The sequence below is a fragment of the Pristiophorus japonicus genome, chromosome 1, assembly GCF_044704955.1.
Source record: "Pristiophorus japonicus isolate sPriJap1 chromosome 1, sPriJap1.hap1, whole genome shotgun sequence".
In the NCBI taxonomy this organism is placed as follows: domain Eukaryota; kingdom Metazoa; phylum Chordata; class Chondrichthyes; family Pristiophoridae; genus Pristiophorus; species Pristiophorus japonicus.
The window spans coordinates 232,014,559-232,032,743 of NC_091977.1; the positions used below are offsets into that span (position 1 = coordinate 232,014,559).

At 44.9% G+C, this 18,185-nt stretch overlaps 1 protein-coding gene across 2 annotated transcripts in view; it reads right to left on the reverse strand.

The window, feature by feature from the left end:
* lpar1 (lysophosphatidic acid receptor 1) overlaps positions 1 to 7,930 on the reverse strand; it is a 159,930-nt gene extending 152,000 nt beyond the window's left edge. For both annotated transcript variants that reach the window (XM_070887937.1, XM_070887928.1), the window contains exon 1: positions 7,499 to 7,930. The gene's annotated coding sequence lies outside the window, so the exon portion shown is untranslated. The remainder of the gene's footprint in view (positions 1 to 7,498) is intronic.
* Between the last annotated feature and the right edge of the window lie 10,255 nt (positions 7,931 to 18,185).

Consider the following 18,185-nt stretch of genomic DNA (forward strand, 5'->3'; position numbering starts at 1 on the left):
TTGTCTCTGACTGTCTCTGTAACTGTCCTTAAGCGCACCATTAGCAGGTGTTGTTGGCCCCATTACTGGCTGCATTGTCCATTGCGATGGCGTGAATCGCCGTTCAGCTAGCCATTGTCTCTGTTGAATTCCCCCTTTGGGTTCAACTGCATGCTGGGGCATGTCCGATTGCCCTTGTCTGCCTAGAGAACTGTGTGCCGCGTTAACAATGTTGACTCCCTGGTCGTTTGCCGCATTTGAGCCAAGATTTTTGCCATAAATCATTCTGGTCTCTTCCTCCCCTGAGATAAATGTCTGGGCTATCAGAGCCGCCGCTTCCAAGGTCAAGTCTTTGGTCTCAATCAGTTTGCTGAAAACCCCAGCGTGCCCGATGCCCTCAATAAAAAAGTCTCGCAGCATCTCCGCTCTGCATGCATCTGGGAACTTACATAGGCTCGCCAGTCGCCGGAGATCTGCCACGAAGTCTGGAACGCTTTGCCCTTCTCGCCGCCGGTGCGAGTAAAACCGGTGTCTCGCCACGTGCATGCTGCTCACCGGGTTAAGGTGTTCCCCAATCAACTTACTGAGCTCTTCGAATGTCTTGTCCACCGGCTTCTCTGGCGCTGGAAGATCCTTCACCAAGGAGTACGTTCTGGACCAAAAACCGTCAGGAGATGAGCCCTGCGTTTGTGGGTCGAATCCTGTCCCAACCATTGCTTAGTGACAAAACTTTGCTGTTGTCTCTCAATAAAGTTGTCCCAATTATCATCAACACAGTACCTCTCTTCTGTGCTGCTAGTGGCCATGCTCGCTTGGTTTAAATCCCAGTTTCTTGTCGCCAATAATAGGTCCTTACGATACAGTATAAATGCACACGAGGCCCATACTTGAGAGAAAGTCACTCTGTGACCTGTTATCTTTATTACCAAGACCTCAAGAGAGAGACGGTGGGTGGAGCTTCCCCTTTTATACCGGAAAGTCCAGGTTAGGAGTGTCTCCCACAAGTTCGCCCCCTGTGGTCAGTATTCTCAAGATGTACAACTTCGGTCAGCTTATACATGGGTTACAATGACAGTTGAATACATGACAGTTGCAGATGACATCTTTTAGATGAAATGTTAAACTGAGGCCCCATCTGCCCTCTCAGATGGACATAAAAGATCCCACGGCACTATTCAAAAATGAGAAGGGAGTTCTCCTGGTCAACATTTATCCCTCAAACAACAACAAAAATGGGTTATTTGGTCATTTATCTCATTGTAGTTGGTGGGACCTTGCTGTGCACAAATTGGCTGATGCGTTTTTGTACATTACAACAGTATATTATTGGCCCTTGCTTTTTGTGGTATATATCAACGATTTAGAGTAGAATATAGGGAGTATGATTAAGAAGTTTGCAGACGACACTAAAATTAGCTGTGTGGTTGATAATGAAGAGGAAAGTCATGGGCTGCAGGAGGATATCAATCTACTGGTCAGGTGGGCAGAGCAGTGGCAAATGGAATTTAATTCAGAGAAGTGTGAGGTGATGCACTTTGGGAGGGCTAATAAGGAAAGACTATACACATTAAGCGGTAGGCCACTTAATAGTGTAGATGAACAAAGGGACCTTGGAGTGCATGTCCACAGATCCCTGAAATTAGTAGGCCCTGAAATTAGCAGGCCAGGTGGATAAGGTGGTTAAGAAGGCATATGGAATGCTTGCCTTTATTGGCCGAGGCATAGAATATAAGAGTAGGGAGGTTATGCTTAAATTGTATAATATTTTAGTTAGACCACAGCTGGAGTACTGCATGCAGTTCTGGTCGCCGTATTATAGGAAGGACGTGATTGCACTAGAGAGGGTGCAGAGGAGATTTACTTGGATGCTACCTGGAATGGAGAATCTTAGTTATGAGGACAGGTGGATAGGCTGGGTTTGTTCTCATTGGAACAGAGAAGGTTGAGAGGAGACCACATTGAGGTGTACAAAATATTGAGGGGCCTGGACATAGTGGATAGTAAGGACCTATTTCCATTGGTGGAGGGGTCTATTACAATTTTTAATATGGTTGCTGGAAGGTTTAGAGGAGATTTGACGGGGGAGGGGGGTGCTTCTTTACGCAGAGGGTTGTGGGGATCTGGAACTCACTACCTGGAAGAGTGGTGGATGCAGAAACTAGAGATGGTTGGATGGGCACTTAAAGTGCCGTAACCTGCAGGGTGATCTCCTGGACTAGTTTTGATCGCCTAGATGGGTCGGAGAGGAATTTTCCCAGAGTTTTTTCTCCCTAAATTGGTCTGGGTTTTTATCTGTTTTTTGCCTCCCCCAGGAGATCACGTGGCTCCAGTTGGGTTGGAGTGTAGAATGTTTCAGTGTAAGGGGTGTTGCAGTTGTGTGAGGCGGACTGGTTGGGCTGGGTGCTCTTTGCCTTTCCGCCATTGTTCATTGTTCATAGGTTTATAAGTAACCTTCAGGGATGCTGACCGAGGGCCGTGCAGCTCTTTGTCACGATGGGCCGAAATGGCCTCCTTCTGTGCTGTAAATTTCTATGGGCTAGAATTTCCCTAACCTGTTTTTCTGGCGCCCTCACCCGAGGTGCGCTATTTTTGTCCGCCTCCAATCGCGCCAAAAAAAGACGTCAGTATTCTGGCCGCTCCCCAGCCTCTCTTCGGTCATGGCACAGCGTGGCCCAATGGATTGGGGGCGGATTCAGGTTCCGGCGCTGAAAACTGTGCCGAGACCTCTGCACATGCGCGCTAGAGTCTGCGTGCATGTGCAGTAGCTCCTGGCAGGCCGTTTCTGCAAACGCACGCTGCAGACTGTGTGGGAGGGGCCCAAAGCACGTCACCCCTAGCCCTGGCCGAATGGGCTCCCTCATCGGTGGCCAGAGTGTGCTCTGCAGGCTGTGTCAACTCTGACCTGATTGTAAAACTCCTGAAGAGTTTCTGGGGATCTAGGTTTGTAACTCTCGACCAGATGAACCGGGGATTCATGCAGGTGTTTGTTCCCATGCCGGACATCAGTCTAGACGTGCCAAACTCTTACAGGACTCTGAAGGGGTTTGTGGACCATTGTCATCAACAAGCGGTCATCACCAAAGCCCTCCAAGAGCAGTGCCCCAAACGTGAAGCCAGGCCATTTTTGAGCAAGGACGGGAGTAACTGCTTCATGCAGGCAGCCCAGTAAGTGGCCCCGACAGCAGGAACAGATGCACCTGAGCGGAGGGAATGTCCACCGTATCTCGGGCAAACAAGAACCTCAGGATACTGAAGTCCAAGGGGCTGGCTCCAGATCTTCCAGAGGATATGTACCATTTGATCAAGAGAGTACTTCCACCTCCCCCCTCCCTCCTCACCCTCCTCCCACCTCTTCCCCCCCTCCTTTCCCCCCTCCCCTCCCCCCCTCTCCTCTCCCCCCCCTCTCCTCTGACACCCCCTCACCTCCCCCTCTCCACCTCCCCTAGCCCTGGCCGAATGGGCTCCCTCATCGGCGGCCCGCTGCGTTCCCTAAGGTAAGACTTCTATTTTTTATTTGTTATTTACTGATTGATTTTGAAGCTTTAGGGGCAGGGTTCCTTCTATTTTTTTTTATTTATTTATTGATTGCTTATTACTTTGGTCTTGGTACATTAGGGACAGGGTTCCTTCTATTTTATTTGTTAATTAATTGCTTATTACTTTTTGTGCTTTGTTTGGTGCTTGGTGGTGCTTTAAATGTAGTTACTTGCGCCGATTCCTTAACTGTAAGTAAGATCTTTCTGTCAGGACAAAAGTGGACACATACGCTGCCCTAAGTTAGTTTAGTACAACTTTTTTCTGGCCAAATTGGCATAAATGCGCCTCCTGTTGAAAAAAAAAACTGACCTAACAAAACACCTAACTAACTCACTTACACTGGCACAAATGAAATGGCCATATTTGCAACTAAAAAGATACACCAGAAAAATCAAGTTACACCAAAAAAAACGGTGCAACTCATGGGGAAATTTGGGCCCAAGTTCTATGTTTCTATGAGATGTCCTTGAGTTGTGAAAGGCGTTATAGAAATCCAACTCTTTACTGTCATTATTTTATTTTTCTCCACATTTACAAAATAAGTACCAGTAAAAGTAGAATTATCTTTCATTTCCAAGACCAGCCCAAAGTAATGGAATCACAAAATATTGTTGGCTCCACCAGAATGCAAAGGCCATCATAATGACAACCATGTAACACAAATCTGATTCCTCTGATCAGATGGCAATGCACGGGTAAACAGGTATCACATGTATCTGGAGCCAGATTCAAGTAGCCACTATGGTTGCCTTAAACAGACTAAACTCTGTCCATGTATGCATGCATCGCAAAACAATGTTTATCACCAAGAGAACACCACCCAACGTGTTTCACCCTCCAAGGAAGGTTTACGTATAGGGTATAAATCGCTAACATGCTCTTCATGCCATGAAAGATTGCTTAGATCCTGTTTACAACTGTTTTATTGTTAATTCATTTGAATTCTTAATGGAAACTTCTACAAAGTCTTCGCTATATATCCTAGTTTATTTGCACATTAAAAAATATACTTTATTTAAAAAGAGAGAAAGGGGTTAAACAAGGCAGAGCTTAACTTGGTGCCAAGTGAGAAAGGAAGAGAAAAAAATTGTCTTACATGTGTTCATCATCTACCAATGCTCCAGCTGAGATCAGAAAGCAACCACAAACCAATGTACGGTGCACAAATGGAAACCATACTGGACCTATCCAGTTCTGTGAGCTACATTGCCAGATACCTGTAGTTGTCTTTCATCGGTCTGCACATCTATTGATATCATTCTTTTCTCCTAATCAATGTCAGGCTTTTATAGACCCCATACCTTCACAAGTCCCTTATAACCTGTTGATTGGATCCAAAACTTAATGCTACACACCTCTTGCAATTAATAAAATGGCAGTCTCAAAATTCAGCAAGCTTAAACTTCTCATTCAATTCCTGGAATGCACTGTCTGAAAGGGTGGTGGAAGCAGATTCAATAGTAACGTGCAAAAGGGGAATTGGATATATACTAAAAAAAATGAAAAATTTAGAGCGCTGTGGGAAAAGAGCAAGGGAAGTGGGACTAATTGGATAGCTCTTTCAAAGAGCCGGCACAAGCACAATGGGCCGAATGGCCTCCTCCTGTGCTATATCTTGCTATGAATTCATTTTGAAGTTTACAAAAGAACCAGGACTGGTTATCATCATCAGAAACTGACTGCCATGACACCATTCCTCTGTGGATATATGCGAGAGCCATGGACAGAGTGAGATCATTATGGTCATTACGATCTCGGATTGACAGCCAAGATTACACTATTGTATGCAGCTCCATCATGTGTTTAAAAGAATAAACTAGTTATTAACTTCGAAACAGAATGCAACTGAACAGTGAATTATTTTTTTCTTGGTGAAAACATCAAAACATATCACTGTGCCACTTTGTGTGTGGTAGGCTGAAAATGACACACCTCTCACAACAACAAAAAATTGCTGCATCATTTAAATGGCAGTACTGCTTTTAAGAATGTATGGAAATTTACATTAACGTGCTATATTTTCATTCCCTCCCTACCCTCCATTTTCAGCTTCATAAACTTAACCTATTTCAGAGTGTCAGCAGTAGCTCAGTGGGTAGCACTCTTGCCACGGAGTCAGAAGGTTGTGGGTTCAAGTCCCACTCCACCCTAATCTAGGCTGACACTCCAGTGCATTACTGAGGGAGCACTACACTGTTGGAGGTGCTGTCTTTCAGATGAGATGTTAAACTGAGGCCCTGTCTGCTCTCTCAGATAGATGTAAAAGGTGAGTTATCCCCAGTGTCCTGGCCAATATTTAGTCCTCAATCAACATAACAAAAACAGATTATCTGGTCATTATCACATTGCTGTTTGTGGGACCTTGCTGTGAGCAAATTGGCTGCTGTGTTTCCCACATTACAACAGCAATTAAACTCCAAAAGTACTTCATTGGCTGTAAAGCACTTTGAGACGTCGTGAAAGACGCTTATTTTTTCTTTATTTGTGGCAATACGTCACAAAAATTATTATTCACATTAAAGAATATTTAAACTAGGGTAGGCCACTTGGGACATTCTCGAAGTGCGTTGACTCAAAAGACCCTGGGAGTGGGGGGTTGGTATAATGCAGAAAACAACACAATATCCCAGAGCGATAGCACAGCAACTGGATGTAAAGTGAGTAATGTCACAGTTTAACAATCCAACGCAGTGAAATGCTGTATGAATCAGTTTTGCCGACATCCCACAAGAGTCAAGGACTGAATCAGCCCTTTCACGAAACCAAAGAATGCACAACCATATTCAAACTGTGAAGAAACCGATACAAGCACGGTGATTCTGAAGATTAATGCAGTACTTCGATAATGCACAAGGGCATCATTATCTTTTAGTTGGAAAATTATCAAGACAAAATAGCCAAATATACGTGGTCAGATTGTGCCTAGAAGTGTGAACTCTGCAAGTGACGGACTCTTGGAGACACACTAATGAATCAATCAGAAGGGACGACAAGGGGAGGACTCTGTACTGCCCCAGTTTCCTTCACAGCTGACGTTCCAGGTTAGTAGCTCCAATCCAGCCCTCCACTCACACCATTCCAAAAAAACGTTAGTCAGGAAGGTTCTTCACACAAATGGTAGTGGAAATCTGGAACCCTTTCACAAAAAGTTGTAAAATCTCAAAACTGAAAGAGTTACATTTTTGTTAGGGTGCGATGAAGTAGGAGACGGACCAGTTGGACCGAATGGCCTGTTTCTGTGCTGTAAATTCTATGTAATATTAAGAGATATGGAACAAAGACGGGTAAATGAGATATGGAACAACGGCGGGTAAATGGAGCTGAGGTACAGATCAGCCATGATCTCATTAGATGACGGAACAGGCTGGAGGGGCTGAATGGCCTGCTCCTGCTACTATTTACCGCACAGTGCTAAATCCCGGGATGTTTGTTTTAATTCACCCCACCCCCTCCAAATCCACCCACCCTCCCACAAAGTGCTATTGGCGTGGTTCCGCTTTAAATCCAACTGAGACCCAACTATTCTCTGGATGCATTTTATTTCATCCGCACCCCCAAACATCACTTTGAAAGTGTTTGTGAGACTGAACGAAAGTGGATCGGAACCAAATAATAAACCCCAATCACCCACTTAACCTGACTGCGCTGTGTGTGTATTAAACTCACCATGCACACAGCCCAGCATCAACCCAAATCAACACTTCAATCCGCGGGTTCAAGGATTGCAACAAAAAAAATCAAATGAACACTATTTTGCAAACTCATGTTAAAAGTTTCTCAAGTCTCAAACACATTAAAAGGAAGTTAAAATAAAGATGCCAAGAAGCCGAGCTAATTTTGTTCCTGGCGTTAATTGTTCCTTGCATACACGAAATAAAGAAAATGTATAGCAAAATCAATAATAAAAAATATATACAAATAAATATTAAAATAAATTAAATATTAAATTAGACGCATAGATAATGAAGGCTGGCGCAGGTACCTTGGCACAGTCTCTCGCAGTCCGAGTGTCTGTTCAACTCACTCCAGCAACAACCAAGAAATGTTTGGTCCCTTTGATTAAAACAAGTGACAGTGAATAATCCTTTCAATCCTGCAAGCAACTCTGAAGCTTCAATGCAACCCCGTGGACGAATAAGATCATCTTCACACACAAAGAGAGAGGGAGAGAAAATTCGATGTATTTTTTTTAATGATTATTGTTGGTCCCCTCTCACAATCTTTTCGCAGCAAAAGCCTGCTCAGACTGCTAAGTGTGTCTGTAGAAGAGGTGAGCGCTTCTTATTGTTCGATTCAGCTGCTGTCTCCTACTGGCACTACGCTCTGTTTTCCGGCTGTCCCCCGCTGTCACTGCGCTGCGTTTCCCGGCTCTCTCCGCCCGCACTACGCTCCAGCTCTCCCGCACTGAAGCACTGTGAAACACCGCTCCTCCTTAGCTGGGCGAGCCTGCCGCTGACGTCAGCCCCGTGCCGCCAGCAGGCTTGAGTTTAATTGCAAACACATTTTGGATGAAGGCAGACATACACCTCTTTTTGTTTCACAAAATCAAACCTCCCCGCCAGCCCCTCCAAATTTAAAGCTTAATCACATCTTTCAGATACCACCCGCAATAGAGAGGAGGGGGAGAGAGACAGAGAGAGATGTACTTATGTGGTAACTTGTAAAAAAAAAGTTGTCTAAATATTCTTGTATTCATCATTGGGAAAACGTGGCGTGCCATGGCCGGTTTCGACAACTTGGCAATGACCGCCGTTTTTTTTTTCCTCCTTCCCTTCTTGAATGTCTTGCACATGTAGTTTGGAAACCTTTTAGTCAGCCAAAAACAACCCATGAAGGCTTAAATGGGAGGAGGAAGAAATAGTCCATGGACTGGGAGGTGGTGGGTTCTGTGAATTCATTATTTTGTTGTTGTTGTTGCATCGGCCCCCCCCCTCTTGAAAGTCAATCGAGGTCACAAATCATTTGCAACTCAAATGCAAACAAGGATTACTTGCTGCAATTTTAACAAACTACAAAGAAAAGGAAACACTAAATAATGAATGAAACGGCATGGTTTAAGTATTTGCAGGATAACTGTTCCAGATGGGGTTGTAACTGTTCAGACAAATAAGCTCAGGAGAGAAGGGCTTGTTGATTCTGCCCCAGCTCAATTGCACAATACTGAAGTGCATTGGCAGACACGGAGAAAGAGTAGATTAGTGAGGGCAGTGTGATGGGTGAGCAGGACAAGATGCAGGCGGGTTTGTTTTGGGCTAGGATGAGGTTATGGAAAAGGGGAGGTGAGTGAGGAGGACATTAGAGAAATCAAGTCTAGGAGTAGCGAAAGTATGGCTAAGGATTTCAGCAGTCAAGGAGCTGAGGTAGAGGCAAAGACAGGCAATTTTACAGAGATGGTCTAAAGAAGTTTTGACAATGGGGAGGATATGGAGTTCGAGGCACAGCTCAAGATCGAAAATGATACCAAGGTTTCACATGGTCTGGTTCAGCCTGAATGAGTGGCTGGGGAGGGAAATCAAGCAAGTGGCAAGGGAGCATTGTGCACAATGATGGAAGGAAGTTGTGACCTGTCCATGATGTGATGACGGACAAGCAATAAACCTCAATTGGATCGCCCCTTAATCTTCTTCTATACTCACGGGAATACAAGCCCAGTCTATGCAACCTGTCCTCATAATTTAACCCTTTCAGTTTAGTAAACAGATTCATCATCATAGGCAGTCCTTCGAAATCGAGGAAGACTTGCTTCCACTCTAAAAGTGAGTTCTCAGGTGACTGAACAGTTCAATACGGGAATTACAGGTGGGACAGACAGTGGTTGAAGGAACGGGTGGGTGGGGAGTCTGGTTTGCCGTACGCTCCTTCCGCTGCCTGTGCTTGTTTTCTGCATGCTCTCGGCGATGAGACTCGAGGTGCTCAGTGCCCTCCCGGATGCTCTTCCTTCACTAAGGGCGGTCCTTGGCCAGGGATTCCCAGGTGTCATTGGGGACGTTGCACCTTATCAAGGACCTTATTGACTCGAACATGAGCAATAAAAAAAAACTGATCCATTCAAACACAGATGGACATTTTACAATGGAAGTGAAATGATTTTGTTTTTGACAAAGCGAGGGAAATCAGCCAGAGACGGCCATTTTGGGAACTAAATTTGAGCTCTGTATTTGTGTTCTGGTCCTGATAACTGAATTGCTCTCCCATCCACCGTGGCTCCACACCTGTTGGGAGTTTGTGTGTGTGTGCAATCATGCCAATTAGGGTTGTATGACACAGATTGCAATATTAAATTGATATCTTTGTTTTCTCTTCAATTGCTTGTAGGAATTCAGAAAAATCTTTTTTAAAACTTCCCTAAGGTTATTCATCCACCTCATATATTAGTCATGTAGAGTTCTGATGGTGAAAATTGCCTGTGGTCCATTGGAAGCAACGTTAATAAGCTCATTGGTCGTATTTCATGTTGTGGTTCAGTGAAAAAATAAAAGCAAATAAAGAAAGGCAGGTGTGCATAACACAATGTGTAAGTTTTATTACCTAAACTTCTATTCTGATGAAAGGTCATTGACCTGAAACGTTGGCCGTGATTTTGCTGATCTTGGCGGGCCCATGGCGGGCGATGTCGGTGGCGGGTCCCGACCACGCTGCTGTCTCCGTGCGGGCCTCTGAAATTACTTTCCGTTGATTGGGCTTGTTAAGCTGGTTTAGCGCGTTTCCCAGCCAATTAGAGGAAGCGGGTCTGGTGATGTCAGTTGATGATGCGTCATCAGCCGGCTTCCTTAAAGGGACCATGTCCAAATTTACTTCGACAGTTGTGCTGTCAGTGTTCTACAGCATTGAGGTGCTGCAAACACTGACAAGCACTGCACAGAGATGCACAGCTGCACCCAAGCTTGCCCATGACTCCCTCCTTATGCTTATATTGAGGGAGTCATGGAAGAGACCTCCGCAGGATACCAACATGGCCTGATTGCACATTGCGCAGGAGGGTACAAGCAGGGATGTTGTCAGGAGGACCAGGCTGCTATGGCGCAAACCTTTCAATGATCTCAGTAGATCACGAAATGTTACTGCAAAGCCACACTCAACCTCATCCTGCTGTGCCTCTCATCACATCCCCATCACTCTGCCTTCCCTACCCTACTCCTGCTATCTGTACTCACACCAACTTATCTTGCACCTCCACCCATCTCTTTTTCTCAATCTATATTATCACATCCTCGTCTCATTTGCCACCTCTCACACTCACCCTCATCCTAGTGCAACCATACCAACTAACAACACACGAGGGTAGGCATTTGGGTGTTTTATACAATGTTAATGTAAAGTTTCTGTTAATGTGCTGTCATACATTGAAATCTTTATTTTCAAAACTTTCTGTTCTTGGAGAGATTTGTGTGCAACTTTGGAAGTGGCTAAGTGAGTTGCAGCAATGCTGATGAGTGTGAAAGGAATGGCTTGGGTATTGTAGGGATGCTTTATGTTGATGGTGTGGGGTGGTTCATGTGGCAACCAGGGTGCACTGCGTCAAGTGAAGTAAATGTGGCCATGGTGAGGCCATCCCTGGCGTCCCGTGCAGCGATGTGGTCAAGTGCTGATGCCCTGTGTCCTGTGCAGCATCAGGTGATTACGAAGAAGGTTGGTATTTTTGGTGCTGCTAGTGTGCCTGGTGATGCTGGTATTGGGGTTCATCATGGCCAGATTCTGAGGACCAAGGTGAGGGAGTATAAAGGGTGCTGATGGAATAGATGGCAGGTGAAGTAGAGATGACAGAAGTGATCTGTCACTGGTGAGAGAGGTAATGAGGTCAGACTGGATGGAGACTTGTGTAAAAACTTGCACATGGTGAATCTGTTGTGGAAATGCAGTGAGGAACAGCTTATGGCTCAGGGAAGATATCTCTGTCAGGTAGGAGCTTTTACTTGAAATTTGAAGCTGTCAACTCCTCAGCTGATTCAATGGCCACTGACCTCTTGCCTCAGCTTCACAGATGTGGTTGAGCAACAGTGTGAAACCCATGGGCGAACTGTCAAATTCAAAAGGTAAGTTTTAACAGAGTGACTATTTGCACTAGGTTTTTTCTGCACCTGTGTCCTCTGGACCCCACCCTGATACCTCTCGCGCATGCGCAGACTCCTCGAACTCGAAACCGGAACCAGAAGTGGGTCCCACAATGACCGCGTTGTTCCGATCACATTGCCTGAGCTGGGAGCTGTGTTGCTGTGTTGCTGATCTTCTGACTCTTCCGAACATGTTGTTCCAATCGCATTCACCCGACCCTTTTGACCGCGTTGTTCCAACCCTTGAAGCTATTGAGACCGTTGTTCTTGAAGCTGGGAGCTGTGCTGCTGACTGCGTTGACCGAGATTCCAGCGCTGCAAGATTCCAGCCGCATTCACCGAGCTGGGAGCTTCCGACCGCTAAAAACGCAAAACCGAGCTGTGACCGCGTTTGTTTGTTTTGTAGTGTTGCTAGAAATTCATCTGTGCTTTAAATCTGTGATATTTGCTTGTTTTGCTTTGCTGTGTCAATAAGGTTCATTACATTTTTTACGTTATTTCTGTGTCCTTTGGGTCAGTGACTATTGGCAGCTACTAGGGCTTTTGGGTTAGCTTTCGAAAAACAATGAACTTGGGTTGGGGGAGGGATGGGGTCAGGAACTTGGGCTAAGGGTGTCAGGAATTTGTGCTGGGTTGGGGAGCTCTATCCTCCCTGAGGTCTGCAGTCAGAATGGATCGAATTACTCTTTGCAAAGTCACTCAGAACTTGTGCTGGGTGGTTACAATTACGCATTCCAGGGAAACTTCTGGATGTGTCTTATCCTCCAAGGGGACCAATCAGCAATTACGTCATGTGATAATGGAGAACCAATCAGAGTATTTTTCTAGTGCAAATAGCTCCGTCCAAGTTTAAAATCAATGTTAAGTGGCTGTAAACAATCCACAAATCATTTAAATGATCTCCCCTGCTACTGCCAGTCGGGTCTGCTCAGCACTGGCAGACACGACATCGGGAAAGGTAAGTGTGTACGATTTGACAGTGGGATCCTGATCCACTGTTAATCAAATTAACATTTAACTGCCAACCCGCCACCGATTCCATCTGCTGAGCATCAGCAAAATTCCGGCCGTTAACTCTGTTTCTCTCTCCACAGATGCTGCCTGACCTGCTGAGTATTTCCAGCTTTTTCTGTTTTCTTTCATTCCAGCACTACAACCCTCTGAGATCTCTGCGCTTCCCCAATTCTGGCATCCTGCACATCCCTGATGTTCAGTTCCTATCGAGTGGAGGGTAGCCAATGTAACCCCACTTTTTAAAAAAGGAGGGAGAGAGAAAACAGGGAATTATAGACCGGTCAGCCTGACCTCAGTAGTGGGTAAAATGATGGAATCAATTATTAAGGATGTCATAGCAGCGCATTTGGAAAGAGGTGACATGATAGGTCCAAGTCAGCATGGATTTGTGAAAGGGAAATCATGCTTGACAAATCTTCTGGAATTTTTTGAGGATGTTTCCAGTAGAGTGGACAAGGGAGAACCAGTTGATGTGGTATATTTGGACTTTCAGAAGGCTTTCGACCAGGTCCCACACAAGAGATTAATGTGCAAAGTTAAAGCACATGGGATTGGGGGTAGTGTGCTGACATGGATTGAGAACTGGTTGTCAGACAGGAAGCAAAGAGTAGGAGTAAATGGGTACTTTTCAGAATGGCAGGCAGTGACTAGTGGGGTACCGCAAGGTTCTGAGCTGGGGCCCCAGCTGTTTACATTGTACATTAATGATTTAGACGAGGGGATTAAATGTAGTATCTCCAAATTTGTGGATGACACTAAGTTGGGTGGCAGTGTGAGCTGCGAGGAGGATGCTATGAGGCTGCAGAGTGACTTGGATAGGTTAGGTGAGTGGGCAAATGCATGGCAGATGAAGTATAATGTGGATAAATGTGAGGTTATCCACTTTGGTGGTAAAAACAGAGAGACAGACTATTATCTGAATGGTGACAGATTAGGAAAAGGGGAGGTGCAAAGAGACCTGGGTGTCATGGTACATCAGTCATGGAAGGTTGGCATGCAGGTACAGCAGGCGGTTAAGAAAGCAAATGGCATGTTGGCCTTCATAGCGAGGGGATTTGAGTACAAGGGTAGGGAGGTATTGCTACAGTTGTACAGGGCCTTGGTGAGGCCACACCTGGAGTATTGTGTACAGTTTTGGTCTCCTAACTTGAGGAAGACATTCTTGTTATTGAGGGAGTGCAGCGAAGGTTCACCAGACTGATTCCCGGAATGGCGGGACTGACATATCAAGAAAGACTGGATCAACTGTGCTTGTATTCACTGGAGTTCAGAAGAATGAGAGGGGATCTCATAGAAACGTTTAAAATTCTGACGGATTTAGACAGGTTAGATGCAGGAAGAATGTTCCCAATGTTGGGGAAGTCCAGAACTAGGGGTCACAGTCTAAGGATAAGGGGTAAGCCATTTAGGACTGAGATGAGGAGAAACTTCTTCACCCAGAGAGTGGTGAACCTGTGGAATTCTCTACCACAGAAAGTTGTTGAGGCCAATTCACTAAATATATTCAAAAAGGAGTTAGATATAGTCCTTACTACTAGGGAGATCAAGGGGTATTGCGAGAAAGCAGAAATGGGGTACTGAGGTTGCATGTTCAGCCATGAACTCATTGAATGGCGGTGTAGGCTCGAAGGGCCAAATGGCCTACTCCTGCACCTATTTTCTTTGTTTCTATGTTTCTATGTTTCATTGTTCCACCATTAGCAGCCGTGCCTTCAGTTGTCTCAGCCCTAAGTTCTGGAATTCCCTCCATAAACCTCTCCCTTTCTCTCTTCCTTTAAGATGCTTCTTAAAACCTACCTCTTTGACCAAGCTTTTGGTCACCTGTCCTAATATCTCTATGTGGCTCGGTGTCAAATTTTGTTTGATAATCACTCCTGTAAAGCGCAATGGTATGTTTTGTTACTTTAAAGGCGCTATATAAGTGCAAGTTGTTGTTTTCCTCCATCCTTTCTTAAAAATGCTCACTTTTTATGGTTATTCTAGATTATGGTTCCACAGGCATCCGCAGTAGTCTGGTGCCTCACGCCAAGTGTCCATTACTCACACATGAGCCTAGATGGGGAGTTGTTAGTAGACTATTCAAATTTGATGGGTATCACAGTCCAACCCAATTCTGTCCATATTTGACAGTTATAAGTCGGCCTGGCTAGGGTGAGCAAAATCAGCCATGGTTTTCATTCCTGATAATTATCCACTGACCCTGCCACAAACAACAGAAGACAGAAGGCAGTTTGGCTGCAATGCTGTCTCAATGCTGTTGAATGCACTGCCAATTCTCTCGGTCAAAAATGTCCACTGGGCATGGCAGTGCCTGAATAATAGAAGTGAAAAGCAGAGGAAGAAGGGAAAAAAGAGAAAAAACAAACTGGGGTAATTACAAGGCAATGATCTAACCAGAAGTTACTTGTGTCCTAAAGTATGAACGCTGAAACAATTTTAACATTCATCTGAATCTTGAGATTAGATTACAACCAAGAACTCCCTGATACAATGTCCTTTACAGTCTATATTGTTTCATTTGTATGTTTTTCAATTGGCAGTAGGAATACAAACTGACCACGTGTTCCTTCCTATTATGTCCTTGATGCCTAATGATTTTCAAACAAAAGAAATAGCAATACGCTGTACTGCTGTGGTTTTATCAGGCAATAGACCCCAATTAGAATTCGCGAAGACAATAATATTATACATGGGATGACAAAGTTTGTGGGGCCAAAATTCAGGGTCCAGATAAGGCCTGTTACCGCCGTTTTGTGGCGGCCATGCGGCGGAATCGAGTGGCCGCCACATTGCAGTCAATTGGCCTCAAAAGAGCATCATCAAAGAGGACACCGCCGATCTCCTGCACCTCCATCCCACTCTGCATGAAATTTACCTGAAAAAATCCATGATCCACCGCGCGGTGACCTCGACAGCGTTTTCTGTCGGTGCACCTTGTTTTGTGTGTGTGAGCCACAGCGAGGGGAGGGCGCAATGCCACGGCCGCCGTGTTTTTTTTTGCCGGCTGACTTCCTGATTGACCAGACCATTATGGCTCCGGGTTCGGCCAGGCCGCCAACAGGAAGCCTGACATCCCTTCTTGGGTGCCAGGCCACTGGCTCGGCCGAAACCCTCCCTGGTAGCCCAGTGGCCGAATCTAAAAAATCGCTGCTTCTCTCCCCTTTAAATCAGTGGAGAGATGTGATGACGCACACTTACATCACCACTGCTCCGCCGCTGACTGACAGCGGAGGAGAATCCATCCCGCCCCTACTTCCGCCCTGCACCAGCACTTACCATCGCACTTCCGCCCCGGTTATGGCTGACTTCCGGTCCGCTCCAAAAAAATTGCCAAAGAGGTGAAAATGGATCAAGAGCCTGCCTCGTCGGACCCAATGGTAAAAACATCTCGAAAAAGGTAGGTGCGCAAGCTTTCTGGCGGGCCTGAATTTGGCCCCTGTGTCTCAAGGCAGTCATTCTTTTAGAATTTGGGATGATGTTAGTCTCTTTCTCTTTTCTCCCTTCTTGAATAGATGTGTTACATCAATCCATCTTCGACAGCACCTCCCAAACCCTAGAAGGACAAGGGCAGCAGGCACATGGGAACACCATCATCTCCAAGATCCCCTCCAAGTTACACACCATTCTGACTTGGAAATATATCGCCGTTCCTTCATTGCCGCTGAATCAAAATCCTGAAACTCCCTCCCTAACAGCATTATGGGAGCACCTTCACCACAAGGACTGCAGCAATTCAAGAGGCGGCTCGCTACCACCTTCTCAAGGGCAATTAGGGATGGGCAATAAATGCTGGATTTACTAGTGACTCCCACATCCCGTGAATGAATAAATAAAAATGTGGGAGTGGTGCCAGAGGACTGCAGGATTGCAAATGTTATACCCCTATAAAAAAGACAGGGATTTAGATCAGTCAGATAGCCTAACGTTGGTGGTGGGGGAACCTTTAGAGACAATAATCCGGGACAAATTAATTAGCAAATTAAATAAATATGGGTTAATAAATGAAAGCCAGCATGGATTTGTTAAAAGTGTTTGACTAACTTGACTGAGTTCTTTGATGAAGTAATGGAGAGGGTTGATGAGGGCAGTGCAGTTGATGTGTATATGGACTTTCAAAAGGCATTTGATAAAGTACCACATAATAGACTTGTTAACAAAAGTGAAGCCCATGGGATTAAAGGGGCAGTGGCTGTGCGGATACAAAATTGGTTAAGGGACAGAAAGCAGAGAATAGTGGTGAATGCTTGTTTTTCAAACTGGAGAGAAGTATACAGTGGTGTCCCACAGGAGTTGGTGTTGGAACCACTGTTCTTTTATATATATATTAATGACCTGGACTTGTACATAATTTCAAAGTTTGTGGATGACACAAAACTTGGAAATGTAGTATGCAGTGAGGACGATAGTAACAGGCTGCAAGGGGACATAGGCAGACTGGTGAAATGGGCAGACACATGGCAGATGAAATTTAATGCAGAGAAGTGTGTGATACATTTTTGTAGGAAAAATAAGGAAAGGCAATATGAGCTAAATGGTACAATGTTAATGAGTGTGCAGGAACAGAGAGACCAGGGGGTGTACGTGTACAAGTCTTTGAAGGTGGCAGGACAAGTTGAGAAGACTGTTAAAAAGGCATCCGGGGTCCTTGGCTTTATAAATAGAGGCATAGAGTACAAAAGCAAGGCAGTTATGCTAAACCTTTCTAAAACACTGGCTAGGTCCCAGCTGGCGTATTGTGTCCAATTCTGGACACCACACTTTAGGAAGGATGTCAAGGCCTTAGTGAAGGTGCAGAGGAGATTTACTAGAATACTATATTCGATCGAGGTGTTCAAAACCATGAACCATTTTGATACAGTAAATAAGGAGAAACTGGCAGAAGGATTGATAACCAGAGGACACAGATTTATGGCAATTGGCAAAAGAACTAGAGATGACATGAGGAAAGAAAAATGTACGCAGCGAGTTATGATCTGGAATGTACTGCCTGAAAAGGTGGTGGATGCAGATTCAATAATAACTTTCAAAGAGAATTGGATAAATACTTGAAGGGGAAAAATTGTACAAGGCTATGGGGAAAGAGCAGGGGGAGTGGGACTAATTGGAGAGCTCTTTCAAAGAGCCAGCCCATGGCACTATGGGCTGAATGGCCTCCTTCTATATTGTATCATTCTATGATCAGTAACCGTCCAATCTACGGGCAAAATCTGCATATTAATGAAACAGTGGCAATCAAATTTTCCTGAAAAGTTTTGGGAAATCCTATCAGCTGTCACTTTTCTTCCTACTGCAGAGCGAAGTTTGTAACCTAACAAAGGCATTAAAGAATCAAAACATAATGTTTAAACTGAATGGTAAAATTATCTTTGAGTGTTTTCATTGGCATTTTTATTCAAAACTTCAGCCACTGTGGAAAAACATAGGCTACGACTTGATATTCTTCCCAGAACAGTCACTGGCATCTGTAAAGATTTAGCAACTCCAACTCCGAGTCTACAACTCCCATTGTATCACAGTCTTAGGTTTGTACGCTGCGGATAATTCTCCCATCGTGCATCGGTATGCTTCTTTCAGTTAGTCTGTGCACAATCCAAAGCTTGTGTT